The following is an 11,235-nucleotide window of genomic DNA, read 5'->3' as shown; positions in this document are numbered from 1 at the left end:
TCACTTTAAAGTACTTTATTTTTACTTGTTGCGCAGTCATAATCTGTGTGTCTGCAAGAAGGGCAGTGCAGCACATTCACTGACATTCACATATGCCAGTACGCACACACACAGATACACAGTCACAGATACCACAGCAGTTTCTCTTTCTCACTCACACACAAACACACACACACACACGCACACACACACACACACACACACACACACACACACACACACTTAACAATAATTGCATACTAATGTTATAATGACTGCTCACTCGTGTGCCTTATAACAGTGTGAACATACTCTGAAGTTTCATAGTAATCCACTGACAGGCTCCACTTCACTTCCCAATAACAATCCTGGCAGCTGATTAGACTTGATAATATTAGTTGATTTAAATGTTTAAAATAGTGCAAATCATTTTCATTTCTGACTTCTCTTTGTTTTATTCTCACCTGCTACCCGCTCGCATTTAGTTCATTTTTACTCGTGCCCATACTGAATTTATGTAATTATATTTTTTACCCATTACACAGTTTTTTTGCAAGTTACCCGTAGGGTACCCGACCTAGTGCAGGACTCTGATCTATCAATTGCTCCAGCCTCGCTTCTCGTTGCAGTCATGCTGCAGCCATCATGTGCCAGGTTGAGCTGCAGGGCAGAGACACACCAAGGAGGAGGTTGCCTGCACGTCCAAACCAAATCAGTGGAAGGATATGTCCGGGAAAAATGTTGAGCCACAAAAACTGAAGATCAACTTCAGCCGACCAGAAAGACATGTCACAGAGTTGCGCCAATTCCATCATGCACCAACAAAACATACCAGGTAGAGACACAGGCTATTCAGCCACTAGAGAACCATTACATACACCCTTCCGCAGTGTCCGAAGCTTCTGAAGACATGTACATAACATTATCACAGTATTATGACATAAGGGCCTAATTGTGCCCTTAATTTAGTTTTGTGCGGACACTTAATTATCAATGAGAAACTCTGAAATAGGCTACAATTATGAGCAAGCACAATGGTGGGCGCAATGGCAGCCAGAAATAAATTTCTCAGACTATCAATCAGCCTGACTGAGAGACAATATTGATAATATTATTGTGAACCAGCCATACTAGCCATACTTTAGAGTAGTTTTCAATTTAGCCTATTTCTAGTCAGAGTTTATCAGGGGCCATCTAGTGTAATTTCACGCTAATCCCTTCGATCCCAATTTTCAATTATACAGATAAAATAATTTCACAAGTTTGTTCCAATCAAACAACACTTTGTCTGAGAAGCAATCTGTGAATGTTGACATGCAGTGGGAGTTTTACCTGTGAATGAATCATCCCCCCTTTTATTTACATTCCATTTCATACATCGTAGCAACCTGCAATAATTTCACTAATTAAACGCAATATCATTTAATGTTGCAATCATTTTAATAAGTTAACTGATAAAAGTGTTATTGTAAAACGACCCCCTCTCATGTGATATTGCTTACATACTATATATACATTTCCTCCTACACATAGTAATTACAACTGAAGATCTCCAGGCTCTCGAAAACATGTGTGCAGATGCTGCTCTGTTTGCATCCGTCAACACAGCTGCAGACTCAGACACAGATACAGCATCAGAAACAGAATATGAACTCCCTGAGCCCCTGATGGCTATGTATGACCCATCTGCTAGAGACCTGTTATCAGCTGACCTTAAAGACGAGTGCCAAACCAGCTATGGAAAAATGAGAAGGCAATGCACAACTAACAGGCTGGAACATATACAGGATGTGACTAAAGAGCAGGCAAAGTGCATAACATGGAACATACACAAAGTGGGACATATAATGAGCAGTAGCTTTCACAAGGTTGGGAAAAGCAAGGACTCCTCAATTGAAAATGTTGTTAAACAGCTAATGCAGTATGAATCCACAGATCTCACTGTTCCTGCTGTCAAATGGGGAAGACAAATGGAAGATACTGCATGCCAATGTTAGCAAACAGAAATGAAGAAGATACACATGGACTTTAATTTAAAAGCAGTGGGTCTGACAGTGAAAGCAGATGAGCCATACCTGGCTGTTTCTCCAGATGGGATATTCTCCTGTGGCTGCTGTGGAACTGGCATGCTGGAGATTAAGTGTCCATACAAATATAAGGAGAGACTAGAGGGTTCATCGTTCAGGAGGTTTTTACTGGGAGCCGAATTATCCGCAGAGGTCTCCTCCTCTCTAAAACAAATGGACACAGTGATTAAAACTGGTAAAAACATTGAATAAAGCAGTTTCACGTTAAAAATCAGTGTTTCTTCAACACCATTCGGTGGACACAGGACATCTAGAGGGGCTGCGAGATGAGCTGCCGCTAACATTTGCTCAGCTTGCTTCTCTGACAACTTAAGATCCACATGTTCAGGTTTTTACGGGGAGCCAAATTATCCTCTCCAAAACACAGAGATCTGCTAATTAAAACTAGTAAATTACGGTAACTGAATAAGGCAGTTTCATATTTAAAGTCCCACTCTGTTTGCTAATTTTTGCTTAGCTTGTTTCTCTGATAACTTCAAGCTTGAGTGCGGGACTTTTGTCTCCCCCTTTCTGGCAGTGAGAGTATTACAAAAACACTGTTGACACATGTTTACGTCATAGGCTTCGCTGTAGCCTACTTTGTCACTACTGTTGTGGCTGTAAAACGGTGGATAAATTGTCACACAACCCCCACGGAATGACTTGTTTCACTATCAGATCTTAATCCATTTGGTCAGAAATCATTTGGTCTGATTTCTTTGGAAAGTCTAGAAGACCTGCACAATTAAATTATTTTATCCCCATTCAAGTTAGCAGAGAGCTAACCAGAAATAAGCAGGCTTGGCTGACAGAAGTCTTTAGTGCGCAGCCAGAGCGAGAATGTCATCCCCGACACCAGAATAAAAACTCTGCATACTGTGATTTACAGAGAGATTTACCTGGTGGTGATAGGCTTAATCAGCATTGTGTGAACTCATTTGGCAAGGGCTTGAACGTAATGGACATTCATTTATATGTAAAAGTTCTGTACTGCAGGTTTAAGATCCAATGACTAAAATCCTTCATCCAGTTAAAAGATATAGTTAAAAATGACCAAGATCTAAAAAAAAGTGCATTATAAAATTGTGGCTTAAAACTGGATAAAAAGTCAATTTATGACAGCTTCTGGTGACAACCACCATGCTTACTCATGTGCAAAGGGGGTATGTCACTATTGACAGGCGACCAAATGAAACTGATTGTAACGTTTATTAAAATTACAGTTTTCTCTGAGTGTGGAAACATTTGGGATAATGTACATACACAACTCAACAAAATATATAACATTGGCCTTGTAGTTTTTAGACATTTTAATGTGGAAAAGTTACATATTATACCTTTAAAGCTTTTGTAAATATTCTTTTTTACTATTAATCCAACACAATGACTCAAAACAGTCCTTTTTCAGAGCAGACATTTTGACTTGTCATGGCAGGAAAAGCACAGGTGTTACTAATAACATTAACAATTGCTCTGTTCTATTAAAGCTTCCCAGTAAGTCCTGACAGTGTAACAGTGAGCCAGCATGCACAATACCAGGACCCAGATACTGAACCTCATTCATTTTATTGTTTACATCTGTGCTTTTCCAACTGTGACAAGTCAAATTGTCCATCCACTCTGCTGTCCATACTCACTAAAGAAGTTGCCAGAAGCAACACCAAGAATGACACATCATGAATCATACTCATACCCATCAAGCTGAGGAGAGGTATGATTAATTTAATATAGGGGAGACCGGGGGCAATAGTAGCATTTTTTATATTTTCCTTCTTAACTCATTGACTACTTGAAATACACCAGTCACTTTTTGATATAAGAAACCTATATATGTGCACTAATTAATAATACAATGAATATGTTTTTACTAATAAGGCCAATATAAGGACTATGATATTAAATTTAATGCAAGTCAGAGTGTTTGCCCCCACAAAGTAGGCAATTGTAACAGTGGTTGGGAGCAATCGTAACAATGAAAAGATAAGTCATATTAACCCACTGTATCTCATATAAAAGCACACCTCAAAGAAATCACATTACTGTAGTATCTAATAATGTTAAGTAAAAAGTTATATGGTTCAAATTCTTGTCAGATGTCAGGCATCGTATGTATTCAAAGCAAAAGGCTATTTCTATTTTTGCAGAAGACTCTGTGACTATTCTAGTGGTAACTAGACTTTAATTATTTGAATTGATTTAAAAGTTTATTTTACTCCAATACATTGATCAGCTGGTGAGTCAAGAACAGACTTTAACCAAACTTTAATGAAATGGTACAAGATAGACATATGAACAGAAAAACACAATGAGATCATGTGGAGATAATATTCATTACATGTAAATGTCTAAAATACATGTAAAACATCTAGCAGCAAAGAAAGAGTAAAACATCACCACTTTGAATTATATAATGATATTAATTGAGATAATGATATTAATGACCAAAAATGTTTAAAACTGTGCAAGATGACCTCTGAAATGTTTACACTGATCATTTGTGGAAACAATGACATAATGATTTGCCATACTTAAATTCATTAGATAATCTTAAAATGAAACTTTATAAACTGTTAAACTCTATTAGTCTGATTCACAGTTGTTGCACATATCGATGTCACTGCCGTCAGTGCAGGCCATGTGTGCCGAGGACCGGTAAGACGCACAGGACAGCCAGACCTTCTTTGGTTTTGAATGGCTCTCCAGGCAGACAATGGAGAATTCTTCCTCTTCTTCACTTTCATCCTCATTTTCTTTTGTGCATTTCTTTCTTTTCCTCTTTACATTTTTTTCCTTTTCTACAGAGACCTGTTACTTTACTTTGGAGGAAGATGGTTTGTTCTGTTCCTCTGGTGAATTCAATTCTCCCTCCACACCCTCATCCTCATTTTCTTTTGTGTACTTCTTTCCTTTCTTCTTAACCATTTTCCCCTTTTCTACAAAGACCTTTCATTTTACTTCTGATAAGGATACCTTCTCCTGCTCTTTCTCAAGAGAATTCTTGACTGGTGTGTCTGTAAAAATTGCTGACACACCAATTCTTCTCCTAGTCTTACTTGTCTTTCAGGGCCCTACTTTTGGGAATGATGTCAACAAGACAGGTGAAAAATCATGAAGGATCAAGGGATGTTCCAGCAGCAGGCACGGTGGAGGCAATGGAAGGTGGCCCAGTGACAGGCACAGTGGAAGTGGTGGAGGAAGGCCCAGCAGTAGGTACATTTAAGGTGATGTAGGGTGGCCCAGAAGTAGATGCAGTGGAGGCAAAGAAGGAAGGCACAGCAGTAGGTGCAGTGAAGGGTGTCCCAGACATGGATGCAGTGAAGGTAAAAGGGGGGCAGCCCAGCTGCAGGCATGATGGAGGGGATGGGAGGTGGTGCAGTAGCAGGCATGGTGGAGATGATGGACACAGATGATGCTGGACCAGTGACTTATGTCTCAGGATTGTGTGGACAGTCAGTGATGCAGGATGGTGCAAAATTAGCATCAGTGAAAATTTCCCTGTTTAAGGGCCAAATTCCTGTGCACCTGAAGCCAGCCTTTATATTTGATGGTGTAGCAGCCATTGGGAAATAATCCCTTTCAATGGCTGGTATGTCGTTTGGTATGTCCAGCTGTCAAAGAAGGTATAACTCTTCTTGAAAGGGCCCAACACACTGCGGTCCAGTTGCTGCAACTTGTGGGAACAGTGCAGGGGTTAGGAGAGGAGAATAATGTCAGATGCCCGACAAAATTCCTTGCAAGGACGTGGAAGTGATGATTGTTTTGGATCAGCAAGACCTTCTGTGTTGGAGAGGCTCTTGTATGGGTTTGGAAGAGGCACAAGACCTCTAGAAAATCTTCATCCTGCATCTATCCTGATTTGTTTGCTGTTCCTATACAGCCAGGGGGGCATCCCTGATGAAATGTGGGTGGAAGTTTTTCCTGGGGAACACAAAGTGTGGAGGGATTGCACTCCCCAGTGTTCCACGCTCTCCAGACATTACTGACCCCACTTCCTTTTGGCCTCTTCTGGCAAGAACCTTCTCCAGATTCTGGACAGTGGTGACCCCCGTTTCCAGATATCCTTGACAGTGAAATGGTGTTTTTGTATTATCTCTTCCAGATTGGTAAAAACTTGGACATGTTTATTTTATTAAAGCTTGTTGCCCTAGCTAAACTCATGGCTTGTAGCTGTCTCAGGGAAAGGCTTGGGTGCCTTTTCAGGAAACCATCTAACCAGTCAACGCCCACCACTCCATGCTCATCCCATGACTCAGGGTGCTTGCAGTTATGAGCCATTGCCAGCTCATAGGCAAATTTGCAAACCTGTATGAAATCATTTGTGTAAATTTAAAAAATGAAATATATATAGGCTACAGTAGGTCAACACAAACTAAAAAAAACTGTTCATCATACACAAACATAAAAACACAAACATAATATAAATCAGCAGCCCTGAGGAGGTACTCTGACAATATGGTCTCCTACTCTGCGGTGAACACTTTAATGGCTGGCTGGTATCCTGTGCTCACAGTAGGCATGCCTTCACTCACTGTCAACCTTTCCGTCTTCTTAATAAAGCGATATAAAGTCACATGACAGATTCTATGTGACTTTGCTGCTGCCCTCACTGACTTTCCCTGTGCAACTTCACTGGCTGCACTCTCAAACAGTGATTGTGGCTGGAGTCCCCTATCCATCTTCCTGGGCCTGAATCTAGGCATACTGTAAAGAAAAAACCTCTAAGTTCTTTGTTCTAACTTCATAAAATGTGTGCTTCTTACAAGTGGGTTTTATATAATCAAACCACTTTAAATCCACTATACAGATTAACTGGCAATGAAAGGAACGTTGCTTTTGCAGACATATATAATATTCACACTTTCTGTCAATATCTCATATTGTTTTATAACATAAAATATACATTATGTTATACAAAAATAGTATGTTTATTGATGAGCTGCTATACTAGCACAAACACATTAATTTTAATACACCTTTTTTAATGTAATTTTACATTTAAATTAAGTGAAATATGTTCATTTTCTAACAGAAAAGTATGTCAACACATACAACCCAGAGCATCACTTAATTTGGGCATGAGCCAGGATGACAGAAGGAGAGAAGTAGGCCTCCTCAAGAATAACAAGAGAAAATTCCTTTCTAAATGCACACAGTAACAGAGCAAAAAAGTAATGACTTCCACAATTCTGTATTAAAATGATAAGCCAATCATTTGGTCTTTCATTACTTTCACACTCAAGATCAGTTATTTGTTGAAAACTTCTGCTGAGGTGAAATGATCCTGCTCCTTTTCCACAAGCAGAGAGAGAATCCTACTGAGCATGTGCAGAGTAAGTATCACTCTAGCTTGTTTCTGACTGGAGGAATTGAGTATGTTACAATTGCCCCTTGTCTCCCCTATTGCATTTTCTTATTGTGGAGCAGCTATTCAGCAGCTCAGTCAGACACAACAAGGAATTGACTGTTTATAGCCAATGATTATACAGTTAGATTTGGCATTAAAGGCTCTTCGGTGAAGGAGCTCTCAAAAAATTCAAGCAGTGACTAGGGCCTGAGAGAGCCAATAACATACATGAACATGAATGTTAGAAATGCCACAACAGTAAGAAATACCGCATAAGGAGGAGATTGTGGAGAGAACCGTGACAGCAACTGCTGTTGGCGTTAAAATTCTCCTAGAATGCAAGTGTGATCAGGTGATGAGGATGTAACCATCTCAGACAGTTATTTTAACCCATGCAACATGAAGGAAATAGAGACAAGAACAATTATGTTTATTAAGTACAATTAAAAGACCTAAACACTAACATTACTAAAAAACAAGGTATGGGAACAATTATGTTGATGACAATAAAAACCATGTAAACCAATGTCAGGAGGAACTACAGCCAAAAATATAAAAGGGGCACTGACTAAAGTAAGAACGACTAGTCAGGGGGGAGGGTCGCTGTCTGCCAAGCCAGGCAGAATTTAGGGGAAGACTCTAGACTCTAGACCAATGCAGAAGGTTGGTGAAATTACACACACACACAAAACTAAAGATAAAGTGCAAGGTGCAAACACAGCAAACAACACTCAACCATGCTATAGAAGGAGTGGTTACTTGGCGTACTAGGCCACGGCTTGAACAGGCCCACGACCCCTTTCCTGGATCAAGTTCTAGCCTAGAACACAGAGAGAAGCTTTAGTTTGAGCAGATGGGAAATATAGACACATTTACTGCTATTAAGAAAAACCCTCTAAAAAAACCAGCACAGAAATAAAATACACAAAGATAAAACCTATGCAAAACAGCAGTCAGCATTGCAAGAAAAGAACAAAAGCAAAAACAATTACACAATGACCAAAACCACTAAATGGATATTAAAGGAGAGTTTTATAGGTTTTACCTTAACAGTCACAAAATGAGTTAAATCAGCTTTCACTTAGAGCAGGAACAGCTCTTTATCGTCAGTCACCAACAACCAGGGAGCGTGCTGGCAGTTAAAGGAAAATCTGGCCTATAACATAAAAAAACAAATAAGTCAGTCCCCTAAGACACATACAGGACCCAAATGCATACAAATACAAGAAACAAAGCAGCTCAAATAAATACCTCAAGTTATCTCACTGCAAGGATGAGGGGCAGTGTCTTTAAAGCCTGAGGGTTTGCCTGGTACAGACAAATTAAAGGAAAAACTGGTACAGGTCTGAATGCTTGACCCCTACAGTGAGGGGATCTGGTGGCTCTGTTATGCTGTTGGGGGCATTTTGCTGGCATGGTTTGGGTCCACTTGTCCCCTTAGAGGGAAGAGTCACTGCAAATCAATACAAAGATGTTCTGAGTCATCATCTTTATCCTATGATGAAACATTTCTATCATCATTCCAAAACACTAAATGAAGGAATATCTTTTTGAAGGATGGTGTTCATCCCTCCAGAAGAGTTTCAGAGATTTGTAGAATCAACGCCAAGGCTGAGGAACACCATTCTTCCCTCATTTGGTGTTTTCTAACAGGTCAGTCCAAAATCTCTCATAGGTGTTCAACTGGGTTGAGAACTGGTGACTGCGAAGGCCATAACATATGAGTCATATCACTTTCATACTCATCAGACCATTCAGTGACCCCTCGTGCCCTATGAATTGGGGCATTGTCATCCTCTATAAAATATGATGCATAATACATTGTTGAAGCATTGCTATATGTTGATGCATCAACAATAATGATCCGGTAATATAATAACGTAACAACAACACTCTGGCTGTTCTGCATAATGACTATTTTGGTTACTCTAAGCACATCTTGTTCATAATACTTCTGTACATTAACAATACTCATAATGGAGTATTTGGAGTGTGGTATTACTCAAGTCAGTCATTTGAATACCACCACTGTTGTTCAGCTGTAACTAAATGTAAAGCTAAGTACTTCCCATAGCTCTCACGTGTGTATGACTGTGTGTTTAGCATATTAACCACATAGCAGAGAGACTAATACACAACAAGAAGTGAAACTCTACATAAACTTCATGTGTTTCTACAATAAAGCTTTACTTGGACACCCCAGGATGACTATTTTATTTTCTTACCTCTAAATGTAAGCTAATTGATAAATTTGAAATAAAATGTGTGAATTTGTGGAACATAATCACATTATTCACATGATTTTTAATTGTCGTTCCAGATTTTGTCCTCAACTCTGAGGCAAACTATATGAAAGCAGACAATTGGTTGTCAGAAAGTTAAATAAAATCAACCAACATGTGTGAAAAATTACTAGTTTTGTGCATAAACGCCCTAAATCCAAAGAAATTAAATACATCAGTTCTGCAAAAAAAAAAAAAAGTTAATCTTATGTCCATTTTTGAGAGGTTAAATGTTAAAAGACACACATTTCCCTCTTAGAGACACACGTATCCTACCAACATTTTCTTTCCTCTCTGTCTCAGTGGAGTGAGGATGAGGCTCTGTGAGGGAATCTGTGGTTCATCGAGTGGTCATGTATTTAATTAGAGTAGCCACAAGAGGGAGGCAGACACACATTTAAAACAGCATGACAGACAGACCGGCATGTACAGTACATTAAGAGTCCCTGAGCATTTCAACACAGACATGTTTCACACAGACTAAGGGTACTTCAGGGTTTTCTGGCGGCCCCTAAACAATAACCAGCCATTCAGCAACACAAATTGATCAACTGGAAATCATACAGAATTTGCCTGCCATGCTTTAGGTGCATCATACAGTATGTGCTGCTGCCATGTTTGTGATTAGGATAAAGTTATCCCTTTAAGTTTCTTGAAAAACAACAGTTGTTATAGTCGATATCAGTCTGATGTTGTGAATTAGCCGAAGTCACTAAAATATTTAAGAGAAGAGAAACTAAGTCAGCTGATGACATCAAAGTATCTGCTAATATACACTGAAGCAACTTGTTTACATGGGATGGTGGCAAGGCCCTGAGGGAGGTCTGGCCTGGTTCTAACTCTGCTCAGCGAGAGCAAACAACAGCGTCAGCAGCGTCAACATACAGAGAAGAAAACTAACCACTGGAGACAAACAAGTCCACATCTATGATGGTGGGTGGCTAACAAGAACCTCAGCGTGGTTGATGGTCTAGTTTCTGTGTGGCTATTCCCCATCTCGAGTGATTGCAGAACTGGTTCTCATGTGGCTTTGATGAGATGACTTGTAACACGACCACTTAGACACTGAAGAAAATGTCATGCAGGTAGGAGTGTGTATTTCTGTACCAAAAAAAAAAAAAAAAAAAATCACAGTGGGAGATACCTTCATGATTTATCTTCCTGGGTAAGTACTTCAAGATGTTTTCAGACACTCTGTCACAGATTTGAAACTTGGACTTAAGTGAGAAAAATGAAGACCTGAGACATGCATGCTGAGACTTGGCTCCCTGAAGACTTAAGACTTGCAAAAACACAACACAAAAACACAAAAACAAATCTTAATTTCTGCCTTGATAAAATCTCTGATGTAAAATAAGACAGTGAATGTTAATTATCAGGCCTATGCATTAAAAGGACTTTGATTCTGTCTCCTCTGAGGTTGGAGGTTTTTGTGAAGTAGAACCCTCTGAGAAAAATCTGTCAATTGGGGTTATATAAACTTGACTTGGTTGCTATTATGTAAAAAAAAAAAAAAAAATCAAAAACCCTGAAAATCTATTTTTATCAACCAGCTTCTTATATG

Source organism: Thunnus albacares, chromosome 1 (assembly GCF_914725855.1).
Source record: "Thunnus albacares chromosome 1, fThuAlb1.1, whole genome shotgun sequence".
Classification (NCBI taxonomy): Eukaryota; Metazoa; Chordata; class Actinopteri; order Scombriformes; family Scombridae; genus Thunnus; species Thunnus albacares.
The sequence above is the reverse complement of the archived record's forward strand: the minus strand, read 5'-3'. Positions refer to the sequence as shown.